General features: G+C 41.2%; 1 long non-coding RNA gene across 2 annotated transcripts; it reads right to left on the bottom strand.

Annotated features, from left to right (window-relative positions):
• Positions 1-3504: 3504 nt before the first annotated feature.
• LOC122221219 lies at positions 3505-15559 on the bottom strand. Of its 2 annotated transcripts, XR_006203133.1 has the most exons (4): positions 14960-15559; positions 13749-13837; positions 5671-5746; positions 3505-3652 (listed from the first exon to the last, which is right to left on the bottom strand). It is a non-coding gene; the product is annotated as an uncharacterized LOC122221219 (long non-coding RNA). The 2 variants fall into 2 exon arrangements; XR_006203134.1 differs by lacking the exon at positions 13749-13837.
• Positions 15560-23953: the final 8394 nt, after the last annotated feature.

Raw genomic sequence — 23953 nt, 5'->3', positions numbered from 1 at the left:
CCCAAAGTCCCTTATGCACATAGACGTATTTATCAACCAGAACAAAAGATGGTTTATCTCTTTTATGTAATGGGATACTTCCTTGCTTGATAAAAGGATTCTGTTATTTAAAGAAAATCACTTGAAAAAGACTGTGAACCCATCGTACCCTTTCTTTATCCACAGGGATGCCCCTGGGTGTGCCCAGGTGGGATTCTCATGCCTGCCTTCCTCTACACAGAGGAGCTCTCTCCTGGTTCCAGCCCTGAATAAAGAGGACAGAGCCTCATGACTCCATCTGGGCCAAGGCGGGTTATTGCCAAGAATAACCTGGCATCAGGATATTCAAACTCTTTGCCTTTAAGCTCTGGCATTACAGTAGAGGCTGAGTTGGAGCTGTCACAGAGAAGTTCGGCAGACTGGGGACAGTAAATACAATCTAAGCACTTGGTTAAAACTCGAGTGTGGCTCAAAAATGAGCACAATGAATAAAACTTGGTAGCAGCTTTCTTTAAACAAATATGTGCATGGTGCTAAGTCCTTTTGCAATAGGACTTGAATTTTGTTGCTGTACGCTCTTGGATTCCTAAGAATCACCCAAGACTGCTCCAGCTTATTCTTGTTCCTCAGAAAGAGTATTTCCCCAGGAGCCTGTGTATAAGTAATATACCTGCTATTTTTAAGAGGAGGACGCCTATGGTCTTCACATGTAGAGTACTTCAAAGCCACTTACACAGAACACTACGTATAGTAAGTGAGATTAAACTACAGTCCTAAGGGAATCCTAGTCTCACCCCAGATCCACAGTGTTTGCTAATGTATACAATGCAGACCATAATTGTGATGACCATAATACTATTTACGGAGCCCTTCTGTGTAACAGATGCAATGCTATGTACTGTATATTTAACCTTCAAAAATTCCTATAACATGGGTTCTCTCACCATCCTAGCTCTATGGAAGAAAACACTGATGTTAAAATTCAAGAAGAAATACACCCGAGGTCAAAACTTGAGTGTGGCTGAAGTAGGATTCAAGCAAAATTTACCTGACTCCAAAACCCATCTTCTTAATGTCAATGTTATATTTTGTTATGCTGTTCCCTTTGGAACCCAGACACAGGCCTCATTAAATGGGTGTGGCCAAGGTGAGAGACTATGAGAGAAGAGGAAGGTCATTTGGACTGAAACATCTCTGGCTTCTACTCTCAATACCAGGAGACTCTTTCCTCAACTGATAATGAGGAGTTTAAGAGCGGCGTGTGCTCAAGAGATTTATTTTGGATCAATCAGTCCCTTGCCATGTCTATTGAAAGAGTCAAATACCTAAAGCATTGCTCAGACCCAGCTGCCAGTGCCTGCCCTGGAGCCATAAGCCACACTGGAAAGAGATCCCACACAACACAAGCTAAGAGAGGCCAAAGCCAAATCAAATAGAAAACAAGAGATTTAAGAAATATGGATGGCATCTGAATGGCTCACACATTCAGCTGTTGTGCATTGAGTACATAACTGAGGGCTGAGCTTCGGCATTCCAGTACATCTTCTCCTCACCCATCAATCAGTTGTGTGGCCAGCTGCAGTGACAACTGGCTGGTCCCTCCGCTCTCTCTCCCCATGACTCTGAGTATACTTTATATGTAATTTCACTTAATGACTAACGCTGGGGAGTAGGCTTTATGGTAGGAAACTAATGACCTCATTTTTTTTTAAAGTTAATTTATTTTCAGAGAGAGAGGGAGGGAGAGAGAGCGTGTGTGCGCACACGCCTGCGTGCACAAGTGGGGGAGGGGCAGAGGGACAGGGTGAATCCCAAGCAGGCTCCACAGTGTCAGCATGGAGCCCTACTCAGGGCTCATACCCATGAACCGTGAGAGATGACCTGAGCCAAAATCAAGAGTCGGATGCTTAACCGACTGAGCCACCCAGGCGCCCCACTAATGACCTCATTTTTTAGGAGATGAAAGAAGGAAAAGAGTGCACCATCCTCTCTGCAAAAGAAATGTCCTAATATCAGGACATTTATCCAGTGGTATCCACGTAGAGGTTGTACAGAGCAGTGATTCACACATTGTAAAGTGCATGAAAATCACCTGGGGATCTTATTACAATTCAGAACTTGACTTTTTAGGTGGGGGCTGGGAGTCTGCATTTCTATCAAGCATAGGTAATGCCGCAGGAGCTGGTCTCAAGACTATACTTTGAATAGCAAAGGCCCAGAGTCAGAGGAAGGTGATAGGGATCAGAAGAATACGGGGGGAAAGAGAGGAGAGAGCAGCCCCCTAAAGGACACTCCTTAGTCACTACCAAACAGGGAGAGTGGAAGAGGAGACGATGTGGGTTCTGCCTTATTCTGGCAAAACTGCATGAAAGAGCATCGCAGGAATTTAATTCTCCTCAGAATCTGTGGGCTAATCCAACAGTATCTTGGTCCTATGTGGGCTATTGCTGTGGAATGGTTCAGATGAGTGCTTCTCAACTCACAAACGTAGCATTTTGTTTTTGTTATTTCTTTAAACGTTTATTTATTTATTTTGAGAGAGAGAGAGAGTGAGTGCAAGCAGGCGCATGAGTGAGGGAGGGGCAGAGAGGGAGGGAGAGAGAGAATCCCAAACAGGCTTCCGTGCTGTCAGCGCAGACCTTGATGCGGGACTTGATCTCACAATCTATGACATCATGACCTGAGCAGAAATCAAGAGTCAAGTGCTTAACCGACTGAGCCACCACCCAGGTGCCCCCAAGTGGTTGCATTTTACATTCACTAGAATCATGAAAATGTATCCATACTAGATTTACATCTGGAGAATTAAGTCTTAATATCCAGAGGTAGAGCCCCAGCTCAAGTCTGTTTCCTTGTTTTAAATCTCTCCAGGTTGGGAACCCTTGGTCTAATTGTTCCATGTGGCAAAGATTACGTGCAAAAAAAAAACATGGACATAGAGGTCCATACTCTGGCTGGGACAGGGCTAACCCCAGAGTCTGATTCAATAGAACAAGTTGTCCTACTTAGCTGAAGAAGTGAAGCTTGGTCATTTTGCTATTTGGGGATTAGTGGATCCTACTTGAAGATTATTTTCAGAGGGATACCAGGTAGAATCATGAACAGAACATTCCCAGTGCAAATCTGGTCACAAAACTTATTTGCGTCTCTTGGATAGTCTTTTCTTTCCCTTTCCGATTTTTTCTGTTATGGAAAGTCATGCTGTTTCAATAAAGTTTCTCTAAGAAGTCTGAGAAGACTAGTCTTTGGCCATAGGAAGGGCCACTCAGACCTGATCCTTGGCCTCTGGATCTTCTTGTCCACCCAGACTTATGTAGGAATCCCTCTAGTTCTAGGCTACACCTAAAGATGTGAGTAGATAGAAGTGTCCTGGCTCTGAATTCACACCCTGAGGAGCTGCAGACAGAGTTGAACTTTCTGATTAACTGTTGCATCATGATCAACCTGCTGGGGCCATGTATATTAGGGTTCTCCAGAAAAACAGGACCAATGGGACACACACACACACACACACACACACACACACAAGATTTATTATAAGATATTGGTTCACATGATTATGGAGGCTGAGAAGTTCTAAGATCCGGAGTCAGCAAACTGGAGATCCAGGAGGGTGGTATAGTTCCAGTCCAAGTCTGAGTCTTCAAATTCTCCCTTAGTCCACATGTTTGTTCTACTTGCCCCCAAAAGATTGGATGAGGTCCACCCACAATGGAAAGGACAATATGGTTTACTCAGTCTACTGATTCCAGTGTTAAGCTTATTTAGCAACACCCACACAGGCACACCTAGAGTCATTTTAAACCAAATCTCTTGGCACCCTTGGCCCAGTCAGGTTGACACATAAAATAGAATCTCATAGTGGGGTGCCTGAGTGGCTTAGTTGGTTAAACGTCCAGCTCCTGATTTCAGTTCAGGTCATGATCTCAACAATCGTGGGATTTAGCCCCACATCAGGCTCCGTGCTAGTCATGGAGCCTGCTTAAGATTCTCTCTCTCCCTCTGCCCCTCTCCCCAGCTTGCACTCTCCCTCTCTCTTAAAAAAAAATATTTTTTTTGAATCTCATAGAAAGATGAATTGGGTCCAGCTCCACCATTTACCAGCGAGGATTGAGCAATTTGCAAATAGGCTGAAATTTAAGTATTATCTCAACCATCATCTTTAAATCTTTAAACGCTCTCCAGCAATTTCATAAAAACAGTGTTTGTTTAGTCTATTTACCCCTAATTTGCTCCAGCTTGTAATGCCAATATCAGAAAACCTCTGCTATAGCCAGTGCCCTTGTTCATGCTCTGTTTGTTTATTCCTTTGTTCACCTCTCTCCATTCTCCATCAAATCCTACCTGCCCTCCAAGGCCAGTTTATATTTTACACTGTTCATGAAGCATGTACTAGCCATCCCAGCTCACTATTCCCTGTGTTTCTTTGGACTTCATAGCTTTTATTACTTTCCATATGGCTTTCTTGGCAGTTTATTACATACTACCTGATCCTTCTTGTATTGAGGCAGTAACTCAGAACAGCTGAAGCATAGACATTGAAGTCATATATCCCTAGGTTCAAATCTGACACTACCACTTACTGGCTAAATGATTCTGGGCAGGTATTAACTTCTCTGACTTTCAGGCTGTGCATTAATAAAAGAAGAATGGCCTACCTTGCAGAGTAGTAGTAAAAGTGAAATTAATGAAAATAACGATAGTATAACTTTATCTGTGACTTTCATCGTCCTGTCTCCGAGTGTGACGGTTGAAGAATACAGTCCAGTTAAAAAATATCTACCTCAAAATAACTCCGCTTTTTTTTCCTCACATTTTTTTAATATCTGGAAGGAATGTATATTTGTGGCCAAAAAACCCCCTTGACAATCCCCTTTCTTTTCCTATATACTTCCCTTACACCCCATAACTGTTCAGAACCTTTCTTTTCATGATATTCAATTCCTCTCCCAGTTTGAGACCACAGAACCTTGCTGTGGTCTCAACCTTTCCTGTCCCCACTCTAGTCCTGTGTCTATTTCCCCATTCTTGTAAACCTGCATAACAATACAGCCAGGTCTTCAAGGGCCTACTGTCCCACACGCACTTGGAAGATGAGAACGAGGGAAAGGCCAACGAGCACAGAGAAAAGACATATTATTTCTGTTCTGCCACATGTGTGAAGGATTTAGCAGGGCCTGGCACCTAGTACATGCCCCCAAAAGGGCAGCTCCTTTTATTTTATTGCTATGACATATTGCAAAATGAAACAAGAATCATACTCCTTTTCCTTACAAATATGCAACTAGATTGCAAACTCTTTTAAGGAAAAACCTTATATTTTACTTTTTTATACACTGCACCAGGGCTGCCCGTTAGAACTTTCTGCGTTAATGGAAATGGTCTACCATCTGTGGTGTCCAATATAATAGCCATTATCTCCATGTAAGTGTTGAGTACTTGAGATGTGGCTAGAGAAACAAAGGAAGTGATTTTTTTACTTTATGAATTTATATTACAAAGGCCAACATGTCTATTGGCTACCATATTGGGCAGAGCAGGCAATGTCTACCACAATATCTTGCACAAAGTAGACACTCAATAACATTTATTGGCTGGCTGGATGAAAAGTGATTAAATAAAGCAAACTATAAATTACATATGTTACAGTGCTGATATTTTTACAAATAGATAATTTTACAATCTACTTACCTAGGTGGAAAGTAGCTATTTTCTTGTTGCGTTATATTCTGGAGCAGTTTTCTTGCCACGGGAAAAATAGCAAATGCTAAAACAAATAAGATTCTATATTTAGGTCTCGTTTCTTTGTTCAGTATAAATTCCTTCTGACTCTGAGGTCAGCCTCTTTTGTTTTTCAGAAATTAAAAAAAAAGCTGTGATGTACACGTTTTATTTAATGGTGGGTTCTTGTTATGACATTTCCCTTCAGGAATGAAAGAGGAAGAGATAAGTTATTGTCAATGCAGCCACAAGCAAATTCAACCATCTTCCTCGGCACTGAAGAGAAACGTCAAAAGGGATTAATCATGCATTAAAGATGCACAGACATGTTATCTCTTCCATATATTGAAGGACTAGGATATGTTTAAATATGTGTAGACCATTATTAGATAGTCAGGGGCTTAAGAACCTTGAAATAATATTTATATCAGTAGCTCTTCAACTTTCAACACAAAGATAGAAAAAATATTTTATTGATATTTCATCTGTGTAATAATTGTGTTTAAGATTATTTAGCCTTACAAAAGAATATCTTTATGTTGAATTTATTTCTTCATCTCTTCATGTTTTTAAAACATCACATTTGAACAAGGCCCAATATATCTAGGTCTCTTTTCCCCTCCTAGAATGACAGTTAGGAAACCAAGATAAAGTGAAGTCATAAAAAGATTCCCAAAACAAGAGGGGAGGGGAACCTTATATTCAATCTGAACAGAAGAAGTCTGGGATCTTAAGATTAACATTATACTAAGTGAAATAAACCAGACACAAAATACACCAGGCATGTAGTGTATTATTTTACTTACATGAAATACCTAGAAGAGGCAAATTCATAGAGATACAAAGTGGATTCAAGGTTACCAGGGCCTGGGGAGAGAGAGGAATGGGAAGTATTGCTTGGTTGGAGAGCTTCTGTTTTGGGGGATGAAAAAGTTTTGGAACTAGATAGTCGTGATGGTTGTACAACATTGTGAGCGTCATCAATGCCATTAAATCATACCATTAAAAATTGTTAAAATGGTCACTTTGATGTTACACATATTCTACCACTATAAGAAAAAGAAGAGTTTGGTATCCCCAAAATAGGTGTCACATAGAAGAAAAATAGCACCGTTTAGAAGAGGTCAACAGGCAAGTTTAACCAGGTATTTAGGTCAACAAAATTATATAGAAAACATCTGACTTCAGGACTTTAATTTTGACAGGAAACATTCTGTAGGGAAAACAAAGTGTCCTTCAAACAACAGCAAAGAAATAACTAATGGCATTCAGTAGGAGGCAAAGGAAGGGATGTTAACAGGGTTTGGGAAAGCCTGCTGGAAGGCATCCTTCACATTTAGGTGATATACTGGAGTACAGCCATATCCTCACACAACCATCTCTTGGGGCCACTGGGAGAAAAAGAATGATGGGCTGGAACCAGTGAACTGACTTAATGTGGCATTTCTTGAGTCTTATGTGGCTCTGGTATGACATTAGGACTAGAAAGGACTCTTAGAGCCATTTATTCATCCCTTTGAAGGACTGCAAGTAAACCATCTGAAACTGAGAACTTATACTTTTTCTGAAGACTTCCAAAATCATGCCTTGGATGTTTAACTCACATCTCCTAAAGAAAGCTTAAACTGCTCTTTTTTTTTTTTTTTTGCTGTCTAATTAGAAGTAGAGAAAGAACCATCATCTTGCTGTTACCTTCAAGTTTCTCATCTGCATTTCGTAACACAGAGCCTGGAAATGGATAAAGTATTTCAGGAAGGATATAACCAAGTGAGCCTTTCCTGTATGTAGCAGTCAGAGTCCAGGCAGAAAAGCAGAGCCAAAATCATTACGGTAAGAATATGAATACTCTACATAATACAAAGGTCTACAAGAAAGAGTCAGAGGATCAAAGTGGATAAAGTATTTCAGGAAGGATATAATCAAGTGAGCCTTTCCTGTATGTAGCAGTCAGGGTCCAGGCAGAAAAGCAGAGCCAAAATCATTACAGTAAGAATATGAATACTCTAGGATGGGAAAGGTCTACAAGAAAGAGTCAGAGGATCAAAGAAAGAATCATCAGCCGGTCCAGTTGAAGTACTGACATGGATGGACATGTCAGACCTTCCAGGGAAATCTGAAAAGCCAAGCATGTCTGACTGCTAGAGTAGAGCCATGAAGGAGGAACTCCTGGAAAGATCCAAGTATGGCTGTGGTTCTGTTCAGCTATAGGCAGCCAAGCCCCTGGAAGACTCGATGCCTCTGTTGGTCTAGAGAGCCAGAGGTTGCAATGATGACCCAGTAACAGAGCAGAGGACAGCAAGGACCAGCTGGAACCCACCCGATACCTCTGTTTCTGTCCCTCACCATATATGACCACATAATTTTCATGATTGTCTGCCACTTTGCTTCCATCTTGCAAATCTCACACAAATTTCTTCCTTGACCAGCTCTCACCCTGAAACAGGTTACCACCATAACCAGGTTGATATAGCATAATCTAGCCTATTATATCACCTTTCTGTGTCTTGTAATTAATGTCTAGACTTAAGCTTAAATAAATGTATCAAAAACGTTTAAGTTGGAATAGCGAAAGTGCTGTCCATCCTGTTCTTGCCCTGTACAGGTGAATAAAAGATTGAAAGTTGATTTAAAAATAATCAAGATTATTTCCCTTCTTCCTTCCTGATTCTGTTTATTTACTTCATGGTAATCGATGGCAGAAAAACATAGTGCTTTATTACTCCCCATCACATCAACCTGAGACACGAGACTGTCATTCCACATTTTCAGTTTCAACTGTAAAGCATGCTCTATCAACAAATTGAGCAACGTCTACATTGGCTGTCTTTACTAATGCCTAACATCCAGAAGTAGAGTATCGTTTGCAGTGACAAACCCTTGGAAACAACCAAAATGTTCATCATGAGGAGAGTGGTTAAATAGAAGATGCAATGGAACAACAGGCAAGGGAATACTATGCAGCCTTTGAAAAAAAAGACATGGTAGTGATATGGAGCCATCTCACTGTTACTTTTACTTTGTGAAATAAAAAGGCATCGTAGAAATAATGCATATGGTACTGTTAAACAAGGATGCATAAAGTCAGGCAGAGAAAGACAGATACCATATGTTTTCACTCATATGTGGATCCTGAGAAACTTTACAGAAGACCAAGGGGGGAGGAAAAAAATAAAGTTAGAGAGGGAAGGAGCCAAATCATAAGAGACTCTTAAATACTGAGAACAAACTGAGGATTGATGGGGGCTGAGGGAGAGGGGAAAGTGAGTGATGGGCATTGAGGAGGGCACCTGTTGGGATGAGCACTGGGTGTTGTACGGAAACCAATTTGACAATAAATTATATTTAACATAAAAAAACAAAGGATGCATATAATGTCTCTTTTCTCTGGGGAAAGTGACTGGGGATGGAGTGGGGAAAAGAATATATAATCTTTGAATTTTGTGCCATTTATCTGTATTGTTTATTAGATAGATAATGATAGATGATTAAATAGATGATTGATAGATGACAGATAGATAGATAATTGATAGATAAATAGATGATTGATAGTTGATAGATAGATGATAGATAAATTTAGACATGAAAAGGTAGGTAGATAGACCCACATTTTAATAATTATGTGCTCTGGGATATAGTGTGATTTAGCATATTTTACCCCCAAATTCTCTCCTCTTGGAATCAAAGATGACCAGGAGAAAGAGATGATAGTTATCATAATTCATTTCATGATAACAAAACCAAACTCACAGGTTGGGTCAATGTACCAAAGTGTACACATGTGAGAAAAAGGTGGAAAAATGTCTTACTTCCTTTGCCTTGCCTCATTTCATTCCTCCATGAAACCAGTATTTTTGCATATTTTTACACATTTTGCCACAAGTTTAAAAGATAGGTGCAAAGTACTTGTTAGAAAAGGTTCTTCTTGGAGACACCACCCATTCCAAACTACAGAAAGAAGTTCCCTGATCTGATCATCAGAATCAGTTATTAAAGGGGGAGAATATTGTTACTAATCTAGGTCAGTTAAGAGGCTTATTCTGCCCACCCTCCCTTTTCCTGGACCACCTGCTACAGGAGGATTGGATTTGCTGTGCTCCTCCTTTGTAATTCATTTCCTCTGTCCAAATTACATTTCCCTCTTTCATTCTTCCCAGATGTTCGACAGGTGCTTAACTTCTGGAATCCCTCACCCAATAACCACACGTTCTTTCTTACATGTAGTTGTCCAAGGCTCAGAACAAGCCGCGTTTTGCATGAGAGTACAGACTGTTCTGGTACTAAACGAATCATGGCTTCTGGAGAAGAGCGGGATATTAGTGTGGACTTTGGATTGGTGCTGACTTTCTGGGACCATGAAATTCTTCTCTCTGGCTCTTCCTTTCCATTTCCTCCTGGTCCTTGATTAGCTAATATCCTTGCTCAAAATACTTAGCTCTGACCATTGCAAAAAGGGCTGAGGGACACGGTTACATAACATGCTTTTTAATTTCTGGTACTACATGCATCATCTCTTGATTAATATGCAGAATTAGGGGTGCCTGGGTGGCTCAGTCGGTTGAGCAACCAACTTGGCTCAGGTCATGATCTCATGGTTTGTGAGTTCGAGCCCCGTGTCGGGCTCTGTGCTGACAGCTAGGAGCCTGGAGCCTGCTTTGGATTCTGTGCCTCCCTCTCTCTCTTCCCCTTCCCCACTCATGCTCTGTTTCTCTCTGTCTCAGAAATAAATGAACATTAAAAAAATTTTTTTTTAAATATGTGGAATTAAGGACACTGGAAAAAAAACTATTTTTTTTTTTTAAAAGAAGTGGTTATTAGTTTTCTTTATTACAAGAAATCCTGGACTTTCAATTTCTTTCTTCAGTGGGCCATCTGTATGCAAAAAACCATGCAGCTTTCATGGAACCCTTGGTTGTCCCACCAGCACTGTGCACTTATTTTTAGTTGCTTTAGTTGTTTGTGGAGGTGAGGGTTTTCCTGACGTGTCCATGCAGGTAGGCCTTCGGTTTGCAAGCTGTGTATAATTTCTTGTTATTCTTACAGTGTGAGAAGTTGACTTATAACAGGCTGATTCCATTAGAAGTTGTTTATACAAATCAAAGTCACAATGAGATACCACCTCACACCTGTCAGAATGGCTAACATTAACAACTCAGGCAACAATAGATGTTGGCGAGGATGCAGAGAAAGAGGATCTCTTTTGTATTGCTGGTGGGAATGCAGACTGGTGCAGCCACTCTGGAAAACAGTATGGAGGTTCCTCAAAAAATTAAAAATAGAACTAGCCTACGACCTAGCAATTGCACTATTAGGTATTTATCCAAGGGATACAGGTGTGCTGTTTCGAAGGGGCACATGCACCCCAGTGTTTATAGCAGCACTATCAACAATAGCCAAAGTATGGAAAGAGCCCAAATGTCTACTGACAGATGAATGGATAAAGAAGATGTGGTATATATATATATATATATATCCACATATATATATATATATACATACATATATATATATATGTGTATATATATATATATATGTATGTATATATATATATATATATATACAATGGAGTACTACTCGACAATCAAAAAGAATGAAATCTTGCCATTTGCAACTACATGGATGGAACTGGAGGGTATTATGCTAAGCAAAATTAGTCAGAGAAAGACAAAAATCATATGACTTCACTCATATGAGGACTTTAAGAGACAAAACAGATGAACATAAGGGAAGGGAAACAAAAATAATATAAAACAGGGAGGGGGACAAAACAGAAGAGACTCATAAGTATGGAGAACAAACTGAGGGTTACTGGAGGGGTTGTGGGAGGAGAGGTGGGTTAAATGGGTAAGGGGCACTAAGGAATCTACTCTTGAAATCATTGTTGCACCATATGCTAACTAACTTGGATGTAAATTTAAAAAGAAAAAGGGGGGTTATTTAGAGATCACTAAAGAATGGATGAGACTGGTGCTCTGGCCACCAGCGTTCATATTTACCACACCTCTTCTCTTCCTCGGGTAGAAAACTCCTAAAGATCCGGGTAAAGGTCATTGGTTTTCTCTGTCTCATGCACTTCCTTTCTCTCACTTCACTCCAGTTGTGGGCCCCTCGGGCTCAGGGCTTTGGTGTCTGCTGTTCCTTCTACTTGGAATACTCTTCTCCCAGATCCTCTGGACTCACTCCTCCACTTTCTTCGAGTGGAGTCTATGCTCAAATGCGCTTTCTTGTCAGCCACCCTGTTTGGAATTATAATGCCCCGCACTTCCTGTTCCATTTGCTTAATTTTTCTCCAGGGTGCTCCACCTTATATATTTCGGCTTTTGTTATTGTATCGCTGCATCCTCAGGTCCACGAGGGCAGGGATTTTTGACTGTTGCTGTTTCCCTTTTGCCTGGCATAGAGCAGGCACACTGGAACGAAGGAATGAAGGAATCATTGTAATTGTTTTCCTCCTCATCTTACTGGATAGGCTAAACTAAGACTTTGCCCAGAGGGCATGAAGATGAGTCGATTCAAATGAGTAGAAGCCAATACTGAACTATAAACTACTATGTTCTAAGTATTTTGTGTTTTGACTCATCATTCTCTCTGCCCAGCACCACCACCACCTCACCCTGATCGTGTTTTGGAGACTGCTCTCCCTGCCTTTGGGAACTTCTCACCAACTCCATTTATATGGCCACCACGGGAGCCTCCATGTTAACACAGTATGACCTCAGCTCGTGGCCTTCATTGTTGGGCACAGGGGTAGACCTCTGTCTTATTCAAGCTAGACAAGAGACGTGCTCCTGAAAACTTGGAATCCAGACCAAGAGATCCAAACTCAGCCGGTTATGTGATTGAAATGAGAAAAGGTAAACCTGGGAGCTGCTGTTGACCGCCAAATTTTCATTTGTGCAGGCTGGCAAATAAAGAAAATGGGTCTGAGGCCAAGGGAATGATAGAACGATCATGCAGAGAGACCCAGAGACATGAAACAAAGTATGGTCCCTGGAATCCCTGATTTCAATTCACTTTACGTATGTATGTATGTACATATTTATTTATTTATTTAAATCCAAGTTAGTTAACATCTAGTGTATTAATGGTTCCAGGAGTAGAATTTAGTGATTCGTCACTTACACACAACACCCAGGGCTCATCCTAACAAACGCCCACCTTAATGACCATCACTCATCTAGCCCATCTCCCAACTGCCTCCCCTCCAGCAACCCTCAGTTTGTTTTCTGTATTTAAGAGTCTGTTACGGTTTACTTCCCTCTTGGTTTTTACCGTATTTTACCTTCCCTTCCCCTATGTTCATCCCCTTCCCCACTCATGCTCTGTGTCTCTCTCTCAAGAATAAATAAACATTAAAAAAAATTTTAAACACTTTATTATGGACACTTTACACATATGAAGTAAAACAGCATAATGATTTCCTATGTACTGATGATCAACCAACTTCCACCATTATCACATTCACCAGTCTTATTTCTTCTTTTGTTTATTTTTGAGAGACCGAGAAAGAGCACCAGCAGGGGAGGGGCAGATAGAGAGAGGAAGACACAGAATCCAAAACAGACCTCAGGCTCTGAGCTGTCAGCATACAGCCCGACGCAAGGCTCAAACTCACGAATTGTGAGATCATGACCTGAGTTGAAGTCGGACCCTTAACCAACTGAGCCACACAGATGCCCCAAACCAGTCTTATTTCTTGATGCCCTTTTAACCAGCAAACCCTGAGAGAAAAGAGAACACTCAATAAGTCTTGTTGAGTCCTTGGAGTGGGATCTACAGTGTGGCTGTGCAGTGGTCCTCTGTGGAAAACTGCAGAAAAGGAAGAGACAGGCGCTCAGGAAGAGTGGCTGCTGGGATCCCAGGCATCTACTGTGCCATTGGAGGGAGGAGGATTGATTAGATCACCCAAGAGACAGAGAGGGCTTTTCCAGCACCAGAGGAAAGTACTAAATGTTGGAGGACCCAACAGAGTTAAACAAAATTCAAAACGCAGCCCAGCCCCCTGCAAACATATTGCATGTTTGTGATAACCAGGTAAGATTAATGCTCACATGTTGCCATCTGAGATGCGATGTTGGGAGGCCTCAGCATCAGGGTTCATTTATTTTCATCTCTTTCTGGTTCCTCTCTCTGCTCCTGGCTAATGATTTACAAGTGACACCTTGGTAACAGCTAAGGGATCCTCTTTCCCTGTTCCCTTTAAGGGCAGGAAGTAATCCTGAACCTGGGGACAGTCCCATCAGCCATGATTAGAGCTGCACCAGGGACACTGTTGGAGCTGGCCGGAGCTTTGTTCAATGAGATGGCAGGTCCCCAGCCTGACACTCTGCTGACAGCTGCTGTTTCCCTTTTCTCTCTCTCTGTCTTTCTCTCTCCCTCCCTCCCTCATGCCAGAAGGACATTTATGCAAGCGCCACTGGCTGGGGACTGAGTAAACCAAGATAAAAAATGAAATGTCTGGACTCAGCACGGTATAGTACAGTGTGCTTTCCCACAGTGAAGAAACACAGCCCCAGAACTGCCAGAATGAGCTAGAGTCATTCTCAGGAGATTCTCGTCCCCAGGGTTTCTCCTCTCATTATGGCTTTTAGGTGCCCATGACGTTACTCCTGGGACAGAGGCAGCTGCCAGCCCTAATATCTATCTCGTAGGAGAGTTGTGAGGATCAAATGAAATTGTGAATGGGGAGGTATTTTGTTAACTGCATAATGCCAGGCAATCATAAAGGACTGTCATTTTCACTACAGTTTTTTTACCTCCTACCTGGGGACCTGTTGTCATGCCCCGTCAGGCCTTCTTTCAGCCTGAAACCCGGGTCTTTTTTCCCTAAAGAAGAAAGCTTTGTTCAATACCTATTTCTGAGTGACAGCCACTCCTGAAAAGAATCCACTAATATTTATGATTCACATGCGAAAATGTGTCAAACATATTTAGCAAGCTTCCTGTGAATTCCTTGTGCCTAGCAACGAAAACAGAAAAGGCAACATATGGATTTGTGGTTATTTGAGACCAGTTTGATCTGAATGAACAAATTTGCCTGTTTTTCCAAATGTGAACCTGTACAATGATCATTGTGTGTGTGTAGGACAAATAATGCTCTTCCTACTAGAGTTTTATTTCTATTTTTTCAGAATGAAATTTATATCCCTGGCAAGGAGTCATTGAGTCTAGTGTGTACAGCCTCTGACATTCTAACTCACTTCTCCATGCCCTGTCTTTTCCAATCCAAAACCCTTGAATTTCAAAGTTATTTCCTTCCTACCGGAAACATTGTATCAGGCATCACAGCAGTAACGATTTCTCTAGAAGAAAGCCAGTGGCCATAACTCCATCCCAGGCAGCAAACCCTGTGGGGGAATTTCAATGGGAAGAATCCAGAAGACAAAAACACCTTGTCTGTTGGGGTCTTGTCTGAAAGGTGTCTCAGTTTCTGGGAGGAGGTGTCGAGGTCAACATGAGAGAGAACTTTCGAGCAGTCAGAGGTGCCAGAGATAGAGTGGATCCTCTTGAAGGGAACCAGCTTCTCATCAGCTGGATGTAGGCACCACGGGGAAAAGAAGCTTTAGGGAATTCAAACACCCAGTAAGAGGCTGGACTAACTGTACACAATGCCTCCAACAACCCCAGGAGCCTGTGAGTCTAAAACAGCTGCATGGTTCATAATAAGTACCAGGCCCCTCTCTGTATAGTTTGAACAAGAAGAACCTGCTTTAAAAAATCCCTTGCATTGACACCGGAAAGTCCACCATTCGTCATTTCTTCTTTTGTGCCAAACATTTTAATTTTCTTAAAATTTTTTTTAAAGGGGTAGTAATGTTAAAAGTTCATCCTTGCGGGGGGAAATAACTGATAAACTACTTGTTCATCCCCTCAAGAGAAAAAATGGAAACCCAATAAAAGCATGAACAGGAAGAAGAAGGAAGGAAGGAACGAAGGAAGGAAGGAAGGAAGGAACGAAGGAAGAAAGGAAGGAAAGGAAGACCTATGAGAAATTTGGGCCACACCACAGTTATTTGGGACCAAGTTTGACAAGGGCCCCCTTGGAATTTCTCAATTACTTGTGGGGTACATCTTAAAAATCTATCCTATCCCAAATCCCAATCACCTCCCATTGTTACCAATCTCAGTGGACAGTCTACCTTCACAGCTACCCACTGCCTCCCAATTCTACCCTCACTGTATCCAACTCCCACCACACAAAGTGTTAGGATTCTAGAATCATCAGTACAGAGGGTATATTCAACCAAGATTCTTTCTCTCTTTAATCCTCAGTGACTTGAGCTCTTACCTCTGCCCTTTCACCTCCTGCTGCTTTCTTATCTTGTGTCAATCAGAGCCCAGTCTGGAAACTAATGGTGTATCTAATCTGAGTGTTTAGGAAAACTTTCATGAATAAACAACTGACAAACGTTAAGTTCACAGAAGACCATTGTTAAACTCCAAAAGTTTCTCTACATGCAGTAAGTAAAAATTCTTATAAGATTACAAAATTAAATATATCACAATGATATCATATCTAAGTATTATAATATTGTATTTGTGGGAAATCCATAAGTTAAATTTAAAATCATCCAATTTCTTTACCATTTAGAGAGGGGTATATTCCTTGCAGCCTTTCCCACATGCAAATACATATAGTTAAAAATGAATTTATACCACACTTAGCACTCTGTAACCTCTTTGGGTCTCAGCTTCCTCCTCTCTAATATGTGCCTTTAGTGCTGTTGTGTTTATCAAATGCATTATTACACACAAAACCCTTAATAAGCACTCAATAAGTAAAATTATTTGTTTTTCATTCAACAATACACAAGTTCATGGAGGACATAACTATGTGCGAGACACTGTCCTTGAGAGCTTCACATCTATTAATTCAATAAATGAGTCCATTAGTAATGCCCAGGGAGTCCACAAATAAAATAAGATGGTGGTCAGTTCCTCTTGATCTTCATCAAGAGCCAAGATCAGGGTGATAGATAATAAATAACAGTAATATTTTCCAAATGTCTCTTTGATTTAGAATTTGTTATACCAGCTTTGCAATGTCTCCAAGAATTTTGTTTGTTTAAGCACGATCTTATCTAAGGTGAAAATAAGTTTCTCTCTGCCCAGAAAAGCCCTTTGAAGAGCAGATATTCACATAAACTGTAAAGGGGTCAGTATTAGGAGCGGCAGAACATTCTAGTAACTAGAAGTTTGGGTTTAGATCAGGCTTTGGTTTCAACTCTGACTCTGAAACTGGTTGTTTGAAAAATAGGTATCTCTAAACCTCATTTTCTCATCTGTAAGATGGGGTTATTTTCTATTTGTCTTACAAAGGTTCTGAGAGAGGATCATTTGAAAATGTGGATGACACTTCTTAGACAATATGAAGGTCTACACAAGTGGAAGTAATTTATTTAGATCTCAACAGAGCCAAAGTCTAGGTAAATAAAAAAAGGATTTCTTTCCTAACCATTGTTCCTTCAGCAAGGAATCTGATGTCCTGGTGGTCCCATCCACCTTCTTTGGTGTCAAAGCTGGATTAGATCATGTGTTCCCTATATATACTGCTCCTTCCATTACTTCCATTACTGACTTCCCTGGGAGTCATTGTGATGGCCTGAGACAAACCAGGGAATGGGGAAAAGCTGATGTCCCTACCCAGATCTGCCTTCCTATGTTCTTTTCTCCTTTTTCAGTTTTCTTGCAGAAAACATTGTGATGAACTCAATGTACCAATGGCCATATCCAATACTCGGAGTCTCATTAACAGTAATAATTATTATTATAATAAATGAATAATATTTGTTAAGCACTTAGTAGGTATCAGGCAATTGTGAAGAGTTCTTTTTACAGACATAACCAAATTTAAAACTTCCAACACAGTAAGATAGATGGTTTTATTATTCCCATTTCACAGATCTGGAAACTGAGGTTTAGTGATGTTACATAACTGCCCAGATCCCACAGCTACAAAATCAAAGAGTCAAGAAGCTAATGCAGAGTCTGACCCACATGGAGGCTTGGTAAACGCTTGCACAATGAATGCATCAAATGCATTAATCAGAGGTGATCATGGGACACTATATTATGGGTCACTCTTACTTTCCTAGGGCAATTTGACTGTAAAGCCTGTGATTGTAACTACTCACCAGCTATCTGTCATCCTCCTATTTTCCTCATTTAATTCTTTGACCCCAGAAAGCCCCCAAGCACATGTTAGATGTGAAATCTATCCCCACAAAGTATTCAGACAAGTGACATTAGAGTTTGCCTTCCGGTTTTCTTAAAACATTACTTTTTCGGCCAACCACTTGCCTCCATTCTCCCTTCGTTCCTTAAAAAAGGAAGTCATTATGTCATTGTACTTCCTCACCTAGGAAAGTCTTTTCAAGTACTAGCCACCCTCATTTCAACACCCGAGGACCCTGAGAGCGCCAGAGAAAGGTGTGGTAAGGAGAACAAATATATCAAAGTGAGGAATAAATGCCTGTCGAGCTCATTAGCACCCAGGCACAGAGAAGGAAACTGCTATTTTTATCAAATGTACCTTCATTTAAATAAATTTCAGAGTGACTTGGTAGAAACAAGGTTCCTTTGGAAATTTTTGATCCTTCTAATAAGGACTGGCTATCTTATGTGCCCTTTTAAGCCTGGTCTTCAACCCACAGGTGTGTAATGTGTACGTTTTTACATTTGTTCCCTTATAAAATTTCCATCTCTGCCACTTGTCTTTGGTTTCTAACTGGGCGTAGGCCCGATACCAGCATATAAAAGCTTTATCACTGAGGTGAAGCACCACCTCTGTGACCATCTCTTCCTTGTGAAGCACCAGCTGGGTTTGGATCACTCAGTGTGCTTCCAGCCATCTCATTTCTATAGCTAAGGCTGGTTCAGGACCCAGTGCATGAGCAGGACTTCAGAATTTAATTATATCCACTAGTTTTCTCGCTCAAAACTTTGCCATCATTTTATGGATACCCCAGGATGCTTCCTTGACCTGGCTGTGATCATGCTCATCCTTAGCCCTTGAACCAAGATTTGTTTTCTCAAACACACAGCCATGCAGTCTCTATGCTGAGAGCTTATATTTAGAAAGTTAGCTCCCATTACACACACACACACACACACACACACACACACACACACACAGTAAAATACAAAAATGAACCTCCAAATACTTTCCCCTCCACCCTTTCCCCCAAAAGCAAAGTTGAGAAGATTTACTGTGTGTTATTATCTTAGTAAGCTAGTTTTTCTAGAATCCCAGAAATTATCTTCTTCTTGAACATTCTTGTTAACTGCCAACAACAGCTAACCTTCTCAAATTGACTCTAGAAAATTTGGCAATGTAGCAATAAATCTTAGGGGTCTGCTCTGTAATCCAGCGGTCCTGTAGAAACAGTGTGGTAAAGTACATTGATGCTTACTTCACTTTCATATATAACAGTGACAACTGGAAACAACCTAAATACTCCAAGCCAGGGAATCGTTCAAGTAAATTGTGGCACCATTGTATCATAGAATATTTATCCACTAATCAAAAACATGTCGTCAACTTATTTGTTGGTGTGGAAAATATTAACCATCTATATCTAAATGGAGAAAGGCTACAAAATAATACGGACACTGGGATGTTACCTCTAGAAAACCCACATCTGTGGTCCTATGTATTACCATCTATGGAGTAGGAGTCCCACACAGGTATACATCAAAGGACAAACATGGTTAACGGTGATTCTCTGAGCGGCAGAATTTTTTTCACTGTGCTTTTCTCTGAGTAGGTGTTACCTCTGTATTTGGGGGAAATAAACGCTAGCTTTTTAAAAAAAGGAAAAGTGCTTCTTTGTATTTCCTCATCTCTGAGAGCATGGAAAACAGCTAAGAGGAGGATCACATGGAAGTCTGGCTGCCCTTCCAGAATGTTCACTTAGCTTCTACTTGGTTTGTGGTCCAAGTGAAAGCACTCTGTTAACTGCACTGAACAAACCTCAGTTCCCGAGAGACCAGACCAACATCCTCCCCTAAAGATTGGCCTGCCACATTTCTTTGCGATCTCGTTAGAAGTATTGGAAACCACTTTTTGAGAATACATTCATTTCTCTCCTAATATTTGTAGGTTTCTTTCCTGACAATCTAGAGCATAACATGTGTTGAGTCAAGAAGCCACAGAGGCTGGAAAGTGCACCAGACTTTAAGTCAGAGAACTGGGTTCTGTCCCATCTGTGTTAAAACTAACCATGGTATTAGGGGCATCTGGGTGGCTCAGCTGGTTAAGCGCCTGACTTCAGCTCACGTCATGATCTCATGGTTTGTAGCTTTGACTGCAGCATCAGGCTCTGTGCTGACAGCTCGGAGCCCGGAGCCTGCTTCAGATTCTGTGTCTCCCTGTCTCTCTCTCTCTCTCTGCCCCTCCCCCACTTGTGCTTTGTCTCTTTCTCTCAAAAATAAATAAAAACTTTTAAAAAATTAAAAAAAAAACTAACCATGGTTTTAGATGAATCACCAAACTGAGGCTCTGAGGCTCTGCTGTCCTAAGGAAAAAGAGGTGCCACTAATTTTGTACTGTACCCACCACAGACAGAGGTTACAAAGATTAAATAAGATAATACATAGGGAAGAGGTCAGAAAAAGCATCTATTCAAATGTTTACTATCACTGTCACGATTTTTGTTATGATCATGATTATTACTATTACCTGCTCTTGTAACTAAAGAAACTAGTGAATATTGTAATTTGACTTTAGTTTCTAAGGGAGAAAGAATATCCCTGATGTCCGGGTGACCAAGTTATGCTTGGCTGATAGCACCAATTGAGATTATGTTCTTATACATTTTCATAAAATAGAAGACTTGCTTTTATGATGTCAGGTGCATATAGCTTCTGCTTGCTTCTCTGGAGGAAGGCCCTAGGACTCTATTGCTTATGCTCTTTTCCATCTGTGATTGGCTGTCCCTCACCTCTGCCTCTTTTCTCTATAAAAATGATAAGCCCCAAGCTGCTTCCTTTGTTTTTCTCCTACATATCTTTTGTACCCTTAGTGCTTGGCTTAAATTCAGGATGTACAAATACTATGTTCAGTGTATATGTATTAACATAATAAATGATTTTTCTGAGTAGTGTTAGTCAGTGATGGGGAAAATGGAGGTGGGAGGGAATCTTGTAAACAGCAGTGGGAAACACTGACCAATGAGTATGCACAGGGCAACCATAGGCTCCTGGGGGAGAGAGAGAAAAGCCTGCAGAGAAGCTGCAGTCAAGATGGGTGAGAGTCAGAGGTCTTCTTCATGGTTTAGGAGAGCCTGAGCTCCATTTGGGACCCACCATACTCGCCAGGGATTCTGGAAGAAGAGTCAAAAACATGGTTTCTCAGGGTGGGGTTGTGTGGAGATGTCCAAGTTATTCCCAAAGATGGATACCCACACCCACATGTACACACACAACTTGAGGCCAAGGCCGTAGGTTTGTGCTCTTGAGTTAATCCTCTAACCCAGACTAAGTCCAGGAATACGATGGCTTGGAACTGGATGGGCCACGTGCTTAACCAGTTCAAGATCTCCTTCTCTCCAACACTGTGCCAGCTCATGACTCTCATGACCCATGATTAGAAAGATCTGGACCAGGAGTGAGAGGACCTCTGACTTTGCCAACCACCACTAAGTAAACTTTGTTCAGCCTAGGCCATCCTTTCCTGACAATTTGAGAAGCTACTGTCTTAATTCCACCCTTCCTCAACTTTCATCTAATCTAGAGCTCTTCATTCAAGCTTACCTTTTGGATCTAAGTGGTATCTACCGAATGACGGAGTGAATGGGTTCAGCTCTCCCATACACCTTAAGGTCCTGTGATTCAATATTGTCATTTACTCATTCCATCAATAACGTTTGTGAAGCCTTGTTCTGTGCCAGGAACTGCAGATACAAAGATAACTCTGGCACGGCAATGCCTTAGAAAGCCTGACAGTCTCGTGCTGTACTGAGACACACGTGAAAAGAAATTTTGGTGGGGAGGAGGGGGAGGAAGAAATGTTCCAGTGAAGAATGTACTGAGAGGGAACTAGCAGACCAATATGCCAGGTTTCTTGAAACCTCATTTAGCAGAGCTTTCTTGGAAGTAGTGTCATGAAGTATTAAAACTTGGCTTCAACATCGCACTGCCTGGGATGGAAGCTAGACATATCATAGACTGCCTATACAACCTAGGCACGCTGATTTGCCATTGCCATTTGGTTCCCTTGTCTGAAAAATGGGTATAATCATACTTAGCACTCTCCTTCCAGGGCTGTTGTAAGGATTAAGGGGGGATATGTTTAACACATATTTGCTACTATGAGATCATGCATAGAAATCTTTAGACCATTCGGATTTCATTAAAAAAAAATTTAGTGGTTTTTTTCCCTTATTATCTTTGGGAAAATAAAAATATGGAGGGTAGGTAAAAGAAAATTAGGAAAAAGGAAAAAAAATTAAAGCCATCCATCATTTGCAAAAAAAAAAAAACTTGACTGCTACCCGGAGACAGGTATAACAGATAAAAATGCCCCAGATCAAATGTCTCAGAGGTATGAAAATTTACCAAATCTATATTTAGGTGCCCATATGTTCCTTCTGTCCAGAGTTGCCCCAAAATGCAGACATTTCAGTGCGTACAGCAGCAATTTTCACAAAGGTTTCCCTTTTAGGAGAGGGAGATGCTATAAAGCCTAATCGGTTCTAAGTGATTCTGAAATATTGTATCACTTTACAGCAGAAAGGTCACCACTGGTGAATAAACATAAGGATTCTGTTCTGTGTCTGGGATTTAGCAGACTAACTCCCACTAATGTTAATGGGGCCATGCTGCCAAATCCCCAACCATCACCCTGGATATTTGTTCCAATCCCTTACTGTTGAGATTGAAATGTGTTTTCCAAATCAAAGCTGATCCTGAGATGGAATCACTGCATTGTCGGACAGGAATAGTGTGGCTGATACCCAGGGACCCACAGCACTTGAAATGAGTTTGTTGAAAGGTGTGTCTTCACATTGTCTACCCAATTCACTGTGGCTTCCTTTGCCGGATGCACAATATAGTTTGCTCATTTTCCAAACCCACTTCCCACTACTCTGTGATGTCTGAACAATCAAAATCCCCCAGTCTTCCACATATGCCCCAGACTTCTCTGCCAGAGGAGAACATTTATATTGGCCCCTTCCTACTTCTCTTTTCTTCAAGGAGACCCATTTCAATGCCACCTTGTTGGTGAAATTTTTCTATACCTGCTCCACACCCTCCTACCCAAACACACACACACACACACGCACACGCACATGCGCACGCACACGCACACATGCACACATGCACACATACAGCCCAGATGTGATGGCTGCCTCTTTGGAACCCCAAATATTTTGAGCCTTGAGTGTGGCACAGTTCACATCCTGCCTTATGAAGTTGTCTCATTTTTCTCAGGTAGTCTGTAGGCACTGTGAGGGTAGAAAGTGCATCACACCTGTCTATATTTCCTTTAACATCCAGTCCAGGCCCTTGCACCCCATCAATGTTCAAGGAAGCACTGACTTGAATTGAATGACTTCCTTTTGCTTGTTGATTTTGGAGATTGGGACTTTCAAGGAAGAGGTTGGGAACTGGGGACTTGGGGTGTAATTATAGATGACAGATACTTTATTTATTAAGTTAAATAAACATGTTTGAGAAGGCATCCCTGGTCTTTGGAGCCGGGGAAAAGAACTGGTCCATTCCTCACAACTCCATTTGCCATAGCTGTCAGAGACTTAGAACACTGGCCTGGGTGAATAATGGATCTGATTCACAACAGAAACTCATGCATTGATACTTGGCACCAGTGTCCCTCAGAGATCCCTAGATTTATGCACTGATCTTGCCTACAGCCCTCAAGGCCCAAAGCTGAGTACATTGTAGCTGCAGCTACTCATCTGAGCTTGGTTCAATCAGGTTGGTTTCAGCTAAGGTACAATTCTATCTGGTGTATAATAATCTTCTAAATGAACGTAGGCTTTGGGTAGTCACAAAGCCAACTAGCCATGCCTGTCTGAATATCAGAGCCCTGGCTGAGACCAGACTAATGATTTACCCTTTGCCTGCTCTAATTTTAATTGCTTCCATGGAACCTGCAGGAGGTCTGGAGGTATCTCAGGCAAAGGATAGTTTGTGCTGTTTCTGCTTTCTCACATCCCACCCACCAAATCTAGTAGATGTTCTTGAGGCTTTTATCTAGCTGTTATTTAGCTTTTTTATAAATTGAACTATTAGC

The sequence above is a fragment of the Panthera leo genome, chromosome B3, assembly GCF_018350215.1.
Source record: "Panthera leo isolate Ple1 chromosome B3, P.leo_Ple1_pat1.1, whole genome shotgun sequence".
NCBI lineage: Eukaryota > Metazoa > Chordata > Mammalia > Carnivora > Felidae > Panthera > Panthera leo.
Note: the sequence above shows the minus strand (reverse complement) of the source record. Positions and strands in the feature narration are given on the sequence as shown.